The following is a 15,177-nucleotide window of genomic DNA, read 5'->3' as shown; positions in this document are numbered from 1 at the left end:
CCAGTAAGATCAACTGAATACCGCAGATATTTATATAGCAGCCAAATGCATGTAGTATGTTGCCCATGCAATTAGATACATTAAAGCTTCTGCACAATATCCAGAGCAGTGGCAACTGTAAGGCAGGCTTTTCCGTGCACCCTACATAAACACAGGTGACATTATGATGCTGGTTTCCTAGGCAACAAGTCAGATCTTTTATGGAAGAAATGAACTGTCTCCAGATCCATTCAAAAATTGTATAGCTCATAAAGCCTTAGCATTAGTGTGTGATTTTCACCTTCACCTCCCCATCCCCACCCAAGGCCACCAAGCAGCTAATTATACTTTTCTCTTTTATGAGTTTTATTAATTACTGCTGGGTTGATACTTGGTTCAGAGTTGGTTTACATTTGGATTAGAGTTAAGTGATTTTTGCCTTTCATCAAAATATTGTAGCTTTAATAAAACTGCAAAGATTTTACACTTTCTCAGAATATTTATAGCTTTATTTAATTTGAATAGTTAAAACGAAAATAAACATATTTGTATGTTCATGTGCAGATCATGGTCATAGATGGATACTAGGCCTGAATCCCTGATTGGGTGCGCCTTTCTAGGAGTGACACTCGCAGCTGGTTCTGAAATTGTGGGTTTTGCTATTCCATCCCATTTCCTGATTGATATTCTCTACAAGTACCACCCAGTCAGGGAATTAGCCTGAAGCATGTATGTATAAACAGAAATGCTGGAAGTACTTGGCAAGTCTGTTGGCATCTGAAAAGAAAAAAAGACAAGGTAATGTTTTGTCTGTTCTGATATAGGACACTATGTGGAACAATAACTTTTATTTCACTTTTTTAGATGCTGATAGAGTTGTAGTAAGTTCCTGCATTGTCTAATTTTATTTAAAGTTTTTATCATTTCTATATCTCTACCTTTTTTATGAGTACCATTGTTTTGCATGAATATTAAGGAAGTAGTAAACAGTGTGGTGGAAGGCCCGGACACCAGATACTCTGGGTCATGAGCTACACTGCCCATATACACAGGGCCTGAGCTTTGAGAGAAAATATGCTCATTGGACTCCTGGAAGGTGAAAGTGGGCCCCATTGGCAGTGTTCAAGTCAGATTCATGGCTGGGATCTCTGAGCCATCATAAAGTGATCAGAAAAATCAATTGTTAAAAGTGTCTTAATCAAGATTTGTATGGAATATGTCTAATTGTAGATTAAAATTACCCAAACTCAAATGATATGTACTCTTAGTCCTCATAAAGACTTCCAATTGACTATCCTCCTGCTTTTGTGTATATGGATTGTAAATATTGGTAAGATTCAGCTGATTACCTTTATCTGACAGCCCTGTTCTTCAAAGGAATTCTAAGTAGATAAAAAGAATGCATTTTACGTGCTGGTATATATCTTGTTTTGCTATAGAAAATAGGAATGAATTAAGCTCTGTGAACTTGTGCCTACATCTTTCTTAAAAAGACTGTATTCTATTTTCAACGAGGATAGAAAATCATATATTCCCTTTAGAAAATTACTTAATCTCATGTTCTCTAAGAATTCAAGAGGTCTGACCAGTTTATTTTGATTAATCTCTTGGAAACTGTCTCTAAAGTTCAGGTACTCGACTGTGCAGTTCAGTAACTGCTTGATTCCGTAACGCCATTTAAACCCAAACCTAAACCTGTTTAATACTCTTGGCTCGCTGGTAGCCCGCTCACCTCTGAGTTAGAAGGCTGTGGGTTTAAGCCCCACTCCAAATACTTTGTGTACATAATCTAGGCTGGCACTTCAGTGCAGCACTGAAGCCATTTCTCCCAGTGTCCTGGTCAACATTTATCCCTCAATCAAAGCTTACAAACAGATGATCTAGTCATTTGTTTCGCCACTGCTTGTAGGTCTTGCAGTGCTTAAATTGGCTGCTGTGTTTCCTACATTGTGACTATATTCTTATTAATTCTCTCACAGGATGTTAACTTTATTGGCTGTAAAGCAGTTTGGGTCATTGTGAGTTCATGAAAGACACTGGGCTGAATGTTAAAAGCTCGCTGCCAATCTCAGCAGCGAACTTCAAGAAAGGCGCGGCGCACGCGCAACTTGTGCGCCGCTGAGCCTCCGCAATATTTCGCGTGGTGGCTCATCTACATGGAGGGGGCAGAAAGCCAGCCCCGATGACGTCATTGGGTGCAGATGCTCCGTCCCTGGCAACGGCATCTGGCACCAATGCGCAAGTGCCATTTTTAAAGGGCTTTAGGCCCTTCCATTACATTTTACTGTTGAAAGTGACAGGTTGGTAAAAAAATTAAAATAAAAAGCTACTCACACTTCCAATCCCCTCTCTCACCCCCCCCAATGACTATTCAGTTGACTATTTGTCCTCTCCCCCCCAAAAAAGTCAATTTTTTATCATGACCTTTCCCCCCCAAAACCTTCTTTACTTTAACCTTCAACCCCTTCCCACCATCCCCTCAACCAATCATGTTTGTTTTTGCCATCTCCATGCCCCCCCCCCCCCACCTGCCCTGAAAACTTCATCCTCCCCCCTTCCCACCAGTGTTCCATCTTGGATCTCTGTATAATATAATTGATAGCAATTTCTTACCATACATATTTTGGTTTTGTTCAGGCTTATAGTGTTTTTAACTTCTTCCTTCAAATCAGCCCCCTTATATTTCTGTATGTACTTTTTTAAAATTGGGAAACCTAACTGAGAGGCCAAGCCCTAAATTACAGACCACCACTGGAGGAGATCTGAAGGCATGGGACTTCCGGCAATCGGCTGGAATATCGGCTTGGGACAACCGTTGCAACGAAGTAAGTAATTATTCATTTATTAGCATTGAATTGAATATGAAAATGAAGTTAATTTCACTGAACGGTGGGGGGGGGGGGGGGGGGCGGGTGCTCCCCGAGGCTTTGCCGCTGCCGGTAAAATGAGGCGAGGCCTTCCCGGCGTTGAGGCCCATAGTGGGCCTTTCCCGGAGGTATTTTCCTGGCTCTCCCGTCATGACCACCGACATCAGGGGGCTGGTAAAATTCATCCCACTATATAAATGCAAGATCCTTCTTTCTTTAATTGTTTAGCCTGTTATAAAAATTGTTTTGCTTCGTTGATAGCTATCTTCTGCAACATGCTGTACTGTATCTCATATAGTATATGAGGTTATGTTTCAGATAATAATGATGAGATGCTTGCCTTTTGCAGTGAGAAGGAGTGAAAATATTAGGATGCAGTCTGACTTATTGGAGTCATATCTCCGTCAGTGGTGGTCTGTAATTTGGGGCTTGGCCTCTCAGTTAGGTTTCCCAATTTTAAAAAGTACATACTGAAATATCAGGGGGCCGATTTGAAGGAAGAAGTTAAACTATAAGCCTGAGCAAAACCAAAATATGTATGGTAAGAAATTGCTGTCAATTATATTTACCCGCTTATAAAGTAGCTCATCTCTGACTTTAATGACCAAAGCTCCTGGCCCAATATTTACTGACTGCTGGACCAACTCGGGCTACTGGCTGGTGAATATTTCTCCTTCCTTGATTAATTTGGCTCAATTCAGGTCCATATCCTGTTTTAATTCTTCCAGCTTTTCTCCGAGGTCCTCCCATGTTTTCTTCTGCGACTAAGCACACAGCTCATTCATTTTAATCTGCAGTCCGTCTGTTCTTGTTTTGCAGCTAAGTAACAGTCGTCTGCCAGATTCCCTAAACCATCACTCCAGCAGCTGTGGAGAAATAGGTGTTTTATCAGCAACAATAACAACAACTTTCATTTATATAGCACTCTTAATGTAGTAAAACGTCACAAGGTGTTTGACACGAGTGATTATCAAACAAAATTTGATACCAAGCCATATAAGGAGAAATTAGGGCAAGTGACAAAAAGCTTGGTCAAAGAGGTAGATTTTAAGGAGCATCATAAAGGAGGAGAGAGAGGTGGAGAGGTTTAGGGAGGGAATTCCAGAGCTTAGGGCCCAGATGGCTGAAGGCACAGCCACTAATGGTGGAGCGATTAAAATCGGGAATGTGCAAGAGGCCAGAATTGGAGGGATGCAGAGATTTTAGAGGGTTGTAGATCTGGAGAAGGTTACAGAAATAAGGAGGAGCAAGGCCATGGAGGGATTTGAACACAAGAATGAAAATTTTAAAATTGATGTTGAGACGATGCTGGCCTCTGGCTGCTGCTGTGAGGGGTGCTGGACTGGCCTATGGTTATACTCCCTACCTCCCAAATCTACTTGTCCTTCACTCCCACTCAGTAGACTAGAGGTTGAACCCCATCCCCCTTCCCATCTCCAGGCTCTGGCTGTAGATCTGGGGCTCCTGTTTTGCCTGGTCTCTCTATTCGTGGACCATTCTTCCCATTCCTGTCCAAAGCAGGTTCTGCCACAAGCTACTGCTCAGCAGAGAATAAGAGAGAACTTGCATTTATATAGGGTCTGTCATGCCAGCAGTAGCATCACCAGTGAAGGGGAAGCACTAAATAATGAGTCAGTGGTTCCATTGGCTCGAACATTGCTCTACTTGACTGTAGCCTTCACTGAACAGCAGTAAATGCTCCCTACAGATAACATTCAAAGATAGAAATGAATAATTAGCACCCAGTGGTAACTCAAGAGTTATCTAGAAAGATTTCACTTAGTTTTTTTTTGTCTTTCCGGCTCCAATTCTTGATCGTTTCTTACTGTGCCTTCTAACTGTGCTATTGCTTTATAATCTGTGGGCTGGAATTTCAGAGCCTGCCGCTGATCTCGGCAGCGAGCTCAAAATAATGACAGCCCGACGCCAAAGAGCTGCCACAATCTCCCACGCGGTGGCTCATTTAAATAGCCGGTCAGCCTGCCCCCACTTCCCAATCGCGTGGAGGGTTGGGCTGTCTGATTCCGGCAATGGCGTCAGCTGCCTGTGCGCAGGCGCTGGCGCCATTTTTAAAGGGCAGCCAGCCCTGCCGGCACATTTAAATTTTTAAAGAAATAAACCCCCAAAATTAAATAAATAAATTTATAACACCCTTTTCCCACCTCCAATAACAATTACATTAACTATTTTCCCTTTCCCCCAAAAGAACCTACCTTCTACATCTGACCTTCCCCTTCTAAACTGCACAAAGTTTAAGGTTCAACCCTTCCCACCATCCCCTACACCCAATACGTTTATATGACCCCATCCCTCACCCCCACACTGACAAACCTAGCTCCTCCTTCCTCCTCACCACTGTGGTGCTGTGTTTCCCCAGACGGTAATCTGAGGGCATGGGAATGCCAGCCGCCGCGCAGAAGATAGCGGCGGGCCCTCAAGATCGCAGGTCAGTCTATTTAAATATATTCATTTTATTGATTTGAATATGTTAATTGTGATCCCGTCGCCCAGCGTTGGTGAGGCTGCCATGGAGCCTTGCTGCCGCCGGCGGCGAGGTCCATGGTGGGCCTCATCTGGAGCCATCTTCAGGCCACCCCACCACGGAATCCAATGCCTGGGCAAGAACAAAATACATCCCTGTATCTCCTCTTCACATCTCTTCTTCATTTACTCAGCATCTGTACTGAAGGAGTATATTATTCCTTTCCAGAACTAATTGCCTCTGGTTAAGGTTCCGCAGGAACAGATTTGTTAAATAGAAATTTTATTTAGCACAATCATAAAAGAAATTCTGCTTGCCACAAAGGTGAATAATTTCAGAAACATATTTACAATATCATGTTTGCTTATAATATGGAATTTATATAAATCAGTGGCAGAAAAATTGGGAAATAAAATCTTTACAAAAAAGCACTACCAAATGAATGTGAAAACAGGGAAGTAATGGTCCAAAATTATTTGTGGTAAATATTGTGACTATACTTTATTGGCACAGAATCTGAGATGGCACAGTTTTAACAATATTCTAACCTGAACAGGTCCTCAAGCTGTGAGTCAACATGAAATCTCATTAGACTCATATACAGTGCCCTGAAAACAGGTGCATTATCTAGAAAGCAATGTACTGTTAACTAATTAACTGTAGTTACATGACATGCGGCTCTATCAATAGCTAGCAAAGAAAATATTTATTGAATCTGATCTTTCCTAACCCACAAGAGGTAAAGGTACTCCAACACAAGAAGGATTTTCAAACTCTGAAGGATCAACATAAGAATATAAAAAAATTGAAGCAGGAGTAGGTCATCCGGCCCTTCAAGCCTGCTCCTCAATTCAATAAGATCATGGCTGATCAGATCTTGGCCTAAACTTCACTTTCCTGCCCACTCTCCATAACCCTTGACTTCCCTATAGTCAAGAATCTGACTCTCCCAGCCTTGAATATATTCCATGCCTAAGCCTCCACAGCTCTTTAGGGTAGAGAATTCTAACGAATCATGACCCTTCAAGAGAAGTTATTCCTCCTCACCTCAGTCTTAATGGGCGACCCGTTATTCTGAAACTATGTCCCTTAGTTCTAGATTCTACCACGAGGAGAAACATCGGGCTGAATTTTACCAGCCCTTTGTGGGGTGGGCTGGGAGGCAGGATTGCTGGCAAAATGCTGCAGGAAGGCATTTGCTGGCATGCCTGATTTTCTCCTGCTGTCATGCCATTTTGCCAATGGCAGGAAAGACGACAGACAAGCAGCCTGCCTGAAGTCCAATTGAGCACTTAAGTGGCTCATTAAGGGCCACTTCCTGCCTCCATGGGTGTCTCCCATGTATTGAGACTGTGAAGTGAAACCTGGCGGCCTACTTGCGGGGTCTGGTGGGGGGGAGGGCCCACCATTTTGGGCACTCTTTGGTCCACGGAAGGGCCCCGCGGTGGCAACAGTGTCCACTGACACCCCCCACACAATCGCCAGGGCCTGCATACTAGTCCCCGGCTACACCCAACACCTCTTACCCCTCTTCAAGGACGTTGGCCATCAATATGCCCTTAACCTCCTGGTGCAGCCTGAGCAATGGCCACCACTAGAGGTGGCACTGCTGAGGCTGCGGAACTCCCGATTCTCTGATTGGTCCAGCAGCTCTTGGGGGTGGGTAGGTGTCCTTAATAGGGAAGGCAGCCCTGGTGGCAGCCACTTAATTGGTTGCCACCAACAGGATGTGGCCCCCAGGTCCGCTGCCCGCTGAAGCGGGGCTTCACCCTGCTTTTGGCCCTAGTGGTGGGACAGATGCCTCTGCCAAAAAATTCCAGCCATCCTCTCAGCATCTATCCTGTCAAGCCCCCTCAGGATCTTATATGTTTCAATAAGATCACCTCTCATTCTTCTAAACTCCAAGTAAAGGCCCAATCTGTTCAACATTTATAAGATGACCACTTCATCCCAGGAATCAACCTCGTGAACATTCTCTGAAGTGCCTCCAATGCAAGTATATCTCTCCTTAAGTAAGGAGACCAAAACTGTACACAATACTCTACGTGTGGTCTCACCACCAGCCTGTACAGTTGTAGAAAGACTTCCCTATTTTTATACTCCATCCCCCTTGCAATGAAGGATAGTATTCCATTTGCCTTCCTGATTACTTGCTGTACCTGCACGCTAACTGTGTTTCATGCACGAGGACACCCAGTTCCTTCTGTACCGCAGTATTCTGTAGTCTCTCTTCATTTAAATAATATTTTGCTTTTCCATTCTTCCTTCCAAATTGGATAACTTTATATTTTCCCACATTTTACTCCAGCTGCCAAATTTTTGCCCACTCATTTAGCCTATCTATATCTTATTGCAGACTCTTCATGTCCTCCTCACAATTTGCCTTCCCACCTATCTTTGTATCATCAGCAAATTTGGCTACAATACACTCAGTCCCTTCATCCAAGTCATTAATATAGTTTGTAAATAGTTGAGGCCCCTGTGAGCACTGATCCCTGTGGCACCCCACTAGTTACAGTTTGCCAACCTGAAAATGACCCATTTATCCTGACTCTGTTTCCTGTCAATTAACCAGTCCTCTATCCATGCTAATATATTACCCCCAACACCATGAGCTCTTATCTTGTGCAGTAACCTATTATGTGATACCTATTCAAATGCCTTTTGGAAATCCAAATATACTGCATCTACTGTTTCCCCTTTATCCACCCTGTTTGTTGCATCCTGCAAGAAGTCTAATAAATTTGTCAAACATGATTTTTCTTTCATAAAACCATGTTGACTCTGCTTGATTGTATTATGATTTTCTAACTGTGCTGTTACCACTGCCTCAATGATGGATTCCAGCATTTTCTCAATGACAGATGTTAGGTTAAGTGGCCTATAGTTTCCTGCTTTCCGTCTCCCTCTTTTCTTGAATGGGGCATTATATTTGTGGTTTTCCAATCCACTGGGGGTTTTCCAAAATACAGGGAATTTTGGAAGATTACAACCAATGCATCCATTATCTCAGCAGCCACTTCTTCTTCCTAGGATGCCAGTCATCAGGTGTCAGCCTTTTTTTCTAGCAATGATGGTTGTTTTACATTCCTCCCTCCCTTTTGCCCCTTGACTTTCTACAATTTTTGGGATGCTTTTAGTATCTTCCACCATGAAGAAAAATACAAAATATTTGTTCAAATTCTGGCGTTTCCTTGTTTCCCCATTATTAATTTACCAGTCTCATCCTATAAGGGACCAACATTTACTTTAGCTATTCTCTTCCTTTTTATATACTTGCAAAAGTTCTTACCATCTGTTTTTATATTTCTTGCTAATTTACTCTCATAATCCTTTTTCTCCATTTTTAAAAAATTCATCCTTTGCTGATTTCTAAAATTTTCCCAAATGTTCTGGCCTACCACTAATCTTTGTATGCCTATTCTTTCAATTTCAATTAAGTTCTTTAGTTAGCCATGGATGGATCATCCTTCTCGTAGAGTCTTTCTTTCTCAATTGAATATATCTTTGTTGAAAACTATAAAATGTCTCCTTAAAAGTCTGCTACTGCTTATCTACTGGCTTACCTTGTAATCTACTTTTCTAGTCCACTTATCCAACTCTGTCTTTCTACCTCTATAATTGCTGGTTTTTTAATGTCTATGACATTAGTTTCAGACCCAAGTTTCTCACTCTCAAACTGAACACGAAATTCTATCATGTTATCTCCTTATTTAAGGAAGAATGTAAATGCATTGGAAGCAGTTCAGAGAAGGTTTACTAGACAACTACCTGGAATGCGCGGGTTGTCTTATGAGGCAAGGTTGCACAGGCTAGGCTTGTATCTGCTGGAGTTTAGAAGAGTAAGAGGCGACATGATTGAAACATTTAAGATCCTGAGGGGTCTTGACAGAGTGGATGCGGAAAGGATGTTTCCCCTTGTGGGAGAATCTAGAACTATCCGCCAAATGTACTGTCCCCTACCATTACTATATTCCTTTTTACTCCCCTACTCTGTCTTAAATGGGAGACCCCTTATTTTTTAACTGTGCCCCCTAGTTTTAGTCTCTCCCATAAGGGGAAACATCCTTTCAACATCTACCCTGTCAATCCCCTCGATATCTTATGTACTTCAACAAGATCACCTGTTTTACTTCTAAACTCCAATGAATACAGATCCAACCTGTCCAACTTTTCCGCATAAAATAACTCTCTCATCCCAGGAATCAGTCGCGTGAACCTTCTCTAAACTGCTTCCACTGCAATTATATCCTTTCTTAAATAAGGAGACCAAAACTGTACACAATACTCTAGATGTGGTCTCACCAATGTTTTGTACAACTGTAGCAAAACATCTCTACTTTTATATTCCATTCCCCTTGCAATAAACCACAACATTGCATTTGCCTTCTTAATCACTTGTTGTACCCGCATACTAATTTTTTGTGTTTTGTGTACTAGGACACCCAGATCCCTCTGCATCTCACAGTTCTGCAATCTCTCTGTATTTAAATAATATGTTGCTTTTCTATTCTTCTGGCCAAAATGGATAACCTTACATTTTCCCACATTTTACTCCATCTGCCAAATTTTTGCCCACTCTCTTAGCCTATCTATATCCCTTTGCAGACTCTTCATGTCCTCCTTACAACTTGCTTTCCCACCTACCTTTGTATCGTCAGCAAATGTGGCTACAATACACTTCATCCAAGTTATTGTTATAGATTGTAAATAGTTGAGACCCCAGCATTGATCCTTGTGGCATTCTACTAGTTACAGCTTGCCAACCCGAAAATGACCCATTTATGCCAAGTTCTGTTTCCTATTTTATTTTAGAGATACAGTCCTTCGGCCCGCCGAGTCTGTGCCAACCAACAACCACCCATTTATACTAACCCTACAGTAATCCCATATTCCCTACCAACCACCTACACTAGGGGCAGTTTACAATGGCCAATTTACCTATTAACCTGCAAGTCTTTGGCTGTGGGAGGAAACCAGAGCATCCCGGCGAAAACCCACGCGGTCACAAGAAGAACTTGCAAACTCCGCACAGGCAGTACCCAGAATCGAACCCGGGTCCCTGGAGCTGTGAGGGTGCGGTGCTAACCACTGCGCCACTGTTAGTTAACTGTTAGTTAACTAATCCTCTATCCATGCTAATATGTTACCACCTACACCATGGGCTCTTATTTTGTTTAGTAACCTTTGATGCGGCATCTTGTCAAATGCCTTGCGGAAATCCACGTACACCACATCCATAGGTTACCTTTAATCCAGATTGCTTGTTACTTCCTCAAAGAGCTCTCATAAATTAGTCAAACACAATTTCCCTTTCAAAAAACCACGTTGACTCTGCCTGATTGTACTGTGATTCATTAAATGACTTGCTATAACTTCCTCAATACTAGATTCCAGCATTTTCCCTCCAACAGATGTTCAGCTAACTGGCCTCTAGTTTCCTGCTTTCTGTCTTCCTCCTTTCTTAAATAGCGGAGTTACATCCACTATTTTCCAATCTGATGGGACCTTTCCAGAATCTAGGGAGTTTTCGAAAATTAAAACCAATGCATCCACTGTCTCAGCAGGCACTTATTTTAAGACCCTAGGATGAAGGCCATCAGGACCTGGGAACTTGTCAGCTTTTTGTTCTATTAATTTTCTTAGTATCCTTTCCCTGGTGATGGTAATTATTTCAAGTTCCCACCTCTCTTTCGACTCTTGAACCACAATTATTTCTGGAATGTTATTTGTATCCTCTACAGTGAAGACAGATGCAGAAAATCTGTTCAATTCCTCTGCCATTTCCTTATTTTTTATTATTAACTCTCCTGACTCTCTCTCTGGAGGATTAACACTCAGTTTACTTACACTTTTCCTTTTAAAATAGCTGTAGAAACTCTGACTATCCATTTTTATATTTCTAGTTAGCTTTTTCTCATAATCTAACTTCTCTCTCACTATTCTTTTAGTCATTCTTTGCTGTTTTTTATATTCTGTCCAACCTTCTGACCTGCCACTACTCTTTGCTGAATTGTATGCTTTTTCTTTCAATGTGATACTATCTTTAACTTCCTTTGCCAAAGACGGTGCGTCCTTCCCCTACAGTCTTTCTCTGGATTGTATCTTTGCTGAGTGTTATGAAATATCTCCTTAAATGTTTGCCACTGCATCTCTACTGACCAATCCCTGAAACCTAATTACTTTAGACAGCTCTGTCCTCAAACCCTCATAATTACCCTTATTTAAGTTTAAAACACTTAGATCCACTCTTCCCACCCTCAGACTGAATGTTTGCTCATCCTCCCTGCAGTCCTTGCTTTCATCCACACAGGCTGCAAGAACCTCATACCTGTTGGACATGTGCAAGGGCTGAGGCTCCTCCAATGCTACCTTCTGAATCCCCATACCTGTATCACTTGTAGTTACACGCTACTCACCACAGGCAAAATCTGAAATAGTTAACCTAAATGTGTGACTGCCTCCTGGAACAAAGTGTCCAGGTGACTTTCTCCCTCCCTGATGCATCGCAGTGTCTGAAGCTCAGACTCCAGCTCATTAACTCTGGACCAAAGTTCCTCGAGCTGCAGACACTTACTGCCGATGTGGTTGTTGTGGATCACACTGGTGTCCACCAGATACCACATGCTACAGCTGCAACACATCACCTGCCCTGCCATCTCTATTGTATTTTATTTAACTAATTAGGTTTTCCAGTTTTGAAATATCACTCAATTGTCTATTTTTTAAATCTAGGTAATAACCTTGTTTGATTTATTAAATTTAGTTATATGCTTTAGGTCTTTGTCATGACTTAGCTCACAGTCTTAATTTAACACTGTCTGTTTATATTGATTTTTTATTTTTCTAGTGGCACCTCTTACCCCCAAATCACTGAATCCCTACACTCGCCTGCACTCTGGTGAAATCTGCACTCAGGTGATTCTGCTGTGTGCTAATACTCTTATTAATTCACTTACTGTTTTAATTACCCGGATTGAAATTTTGAATTTCCTGGCTATAATTTAAACCAATGTCCTAGTTTAGAGAAAAAAAAGTGAAATACTCATCAATCAATCACTTACCTACTTACCTATATGTCACATTTTGGTTTTTTTTAGTGTCCTGTTTTTCCAAACTCGATTCGAAAGCCTTGCATCTGCTCCCACCGCTGCTCCCAACTAGCTTGGTCTGGGCCTCGAGCCTTGCATTTTACTGAAGTGGTTCTCTGTCGTCGGTTGCCTCACAGGTTCGTCTGCTCTTGCTGCTGCCTGCACTGGCTTCTCCCTCGTTACTCTCAGACTTGGCTGGACCGTCCAGGCTCCATCTCCTCACCGCTCACTATGGGAACCAAGCACTAACCGGCGCTCACAGCCACATTCAGCACTTGCCCGTGTCGTCAGATTTCCAGATGCTCATCTTATTATTTTTATCATGAAAATGATCTCTTTATTATAATAGTAGAACATTTGGCAAAAGGAATTTATTGCCATCTGCCACCATAGCGCCCTTTAAGTTTTGAAATATATTGGATTTGTATTAGTTAGGTATATTCTTCTCTTGGGTCCTAAAATCTCAGAATGGAACACAGTGCAATGTATTGATAATTGTGACAATGTATTTTCAAAATGTAGTTTAACAAAAATGAAGTGATATTGTGCATTGTAACACAACCCTTCACACATTTCTATTGACTTAGTGCAGTTTGCAATCTTGCTTAGGGCACACAATGATGGCATGAATGGGACTAATATTCCCAGATGGCACCATTTGTCTACTTGATTAACTGATCTCACTGATATCTAATTATTGAGTGCATACATTCCAAAGGATCTTCAGAGACAAAAGCACCCCAATTGATTTGTTCCAATGTTTGCACATTTATATGGGTGGCATGAATAGCTCATGTGAGCCATGAGTAAATATTTACCAGCAGTACTATTCAGCCACAGCGTAAATGTCACTTGCACGTTCTCATACGTCCAACCCAGGTTTTGTAATAAATGCAAATATGGACTATGCATAGGGCCATATTAATTACCTAGATACAGCAGGAAGACTATCAGCTTGGTGATTGATAAAAATAATTAATAGGTTGGGAGTGGTACATGTAGAATGGAGACTGTTGATGAACAGTAAGACTAGACTCCTCAATTTTCACTCCTTTTGGTTTAAAAATCTCATATTTCTTTCACAGAACATCTCACTTTGAAAACTAAACCATAGGGTAAATTTACTGATCGCATGGCCCCAACGGGAGCCATATTTGACTAGACTGCAGGGTAGAGAGAGCTGGGAATGCAGGTTTGGTAAAATTTACCCTCATCCATATGTCACTTTTTTGTTCATCAACCTTATTCTTAACACTTTCCCAATGCCTACTGTTTAACAAGAGTTGTTTTGACTAGAAATGTAACCAGTATTTTTTGTACACTGCTGTCACTCTCTGTTTTAACAACACAGATCTGTGAGTGGTAAGATTTGGCACTGTACCAGATGATTTGCTGTTCCTTTCCTCAGCACACAAGTAACAATAATTGTAGGAAGCACATTCTCATTACAGCATAATCCTACATTAATTAGATTGATAACATCAGAACAGCATCCAAAATGATGTCAAGTACTGGATAAATCTTGCAAATTAAGAAAAAAACATGTACAAAGATGAATGTGCCATTGTCCTTGTTTATCCTCAGTTTTACTCAGGCTGGCTGTCCTGGGTTCTTAAAAGCCACGCAAGCTCACAGTTGAATATATGATTTTATCATGTAGTAAAGACTGCCTATTGAAATGCTTTCTTCTGTGTAAGATATTCCAGTCTTCATAACAGAGATAAAATTCAGCTAAGTGAGATTTAGCTCCTCTCTTCTTTTACCCCTTCTTTCTATGCTTGCTCCTAGTCAGGGAAACAGAGATCAAGTGATACTGAAGAATTAACCTGCAAATGGTATTAGAAAGAGCACATAGGTGTGCTTCTTTATGATGTGCAGAAACTATGGGGCATGGCAATAGTAAGTTAATATAGATGTGCGAGTTAGCTCAGTGGGGTATCCCTTTATCCTCGGGGTTATGAGTTCAAGCCCCATACTTGAAGTTTGAGTACATAACCTAGGTTGAGACTGACACTGTCATCTTTCAGACAACATTTTAAACCTGTTCACTCTCCTAGGTGGATGTAAAAGATTCCATGATGCTATTTGAAGAAGAGCAAGGTTGATGTCCTGGCTATCATTTAACCTTCAACAAAGAGCTCGAAAACAGATTATTTTGGTCATTTATCACATTTTTGTTTGTGGGACCTTGATGTGTATAATTTTACTACTGCAATACAACATTTCAACATACTTTACTGGCTCTGAAACAAGGCTAGAGGTTGTGAGAGGTGCTAAATAATGCAACTTCTTTCTATTGAGGATGAAAATTCTTGGAGGGGAGTGGTATTCTTTGTATAAAGCTCTCCCCCATTGTCTATTGGAACAAAAGGTCTTTTAAAAATGGAAAACTTCTTACACAAAAAAGTGTTGCAATTCTATGTCTCTAAGTTGCTCCAGTAGTACCACCAAAAGGGAAGGTCTACTTACATCTGGAGTGGTGCAATTTGTTTGGATGATATGGCTGACATGGTTGAATAGCTGGCAGTTTGTGCTTGCTGAGAGATGTGGATGTTAGGCTTGCAGCAGTGCTAAGTGTGTGAGAGTGAAGTGAAGCTATGAATGATAGGTATGAGTCCTGTTTAATAGGGTGTTGGTAGGTGAGTGATAGGACATGATGCATTCAGCAATGTGTGAGACCACTGGTGCAGTTGGTGGCATATTGCATTTGAGGATGAACTCAATGACTTTGTCCACTTGTATGAGGTCAATTTGCGGC

General features: G+C 41.5%; 1 long non-coding RNA gene across 2 annotated transcripts; it reads left to right on the top strand.

Annotated features, from left to right (window-relative positions):
• The first annotated feature begins 551 nt into the window (after positions 1-551).
• On the top strand, positions 552-14,777 carry LOC137377862 (uncharacterized). 2 transcript variants are annotated; one of them, XR_010976499.1, is made up of 3 exons: positions 552-777; positions 12,179-12,246; positions 12,429-14,777. It is a non-coding gene; the product is annotated as an uncharacterized lncRNA (long non-coding RNA). The 2 variants fall into 2 exon arrangements; XR_010976498.1 differs by lacking the exon at positions 552-777 and adding an exon at positions 2,686-2,804.
• The last annotated feature ends 400 nt before the right edge of the window (positions 14,778-15,177 follow it).

Source organism: Heterodontus francisci, chromosome 15, assembly GCF_036365525.1.
Source record: "Heterodontus francisci isolate sHetFra1 chromosome 15, sHetFra1.hap1, whole genome shotgun sequence".
Lineage (NCBI taxonomy): Eukaryota > Metazoa > Chordata > Chondrichthyes > Heterodontiformes > Heterodontidae > Heterodontus > Heterodontus francisci.
Note: the sequence above shows the minus strand (reverse complement) of the source record. Positions and strands in the feature narration are given on the sequence as shown.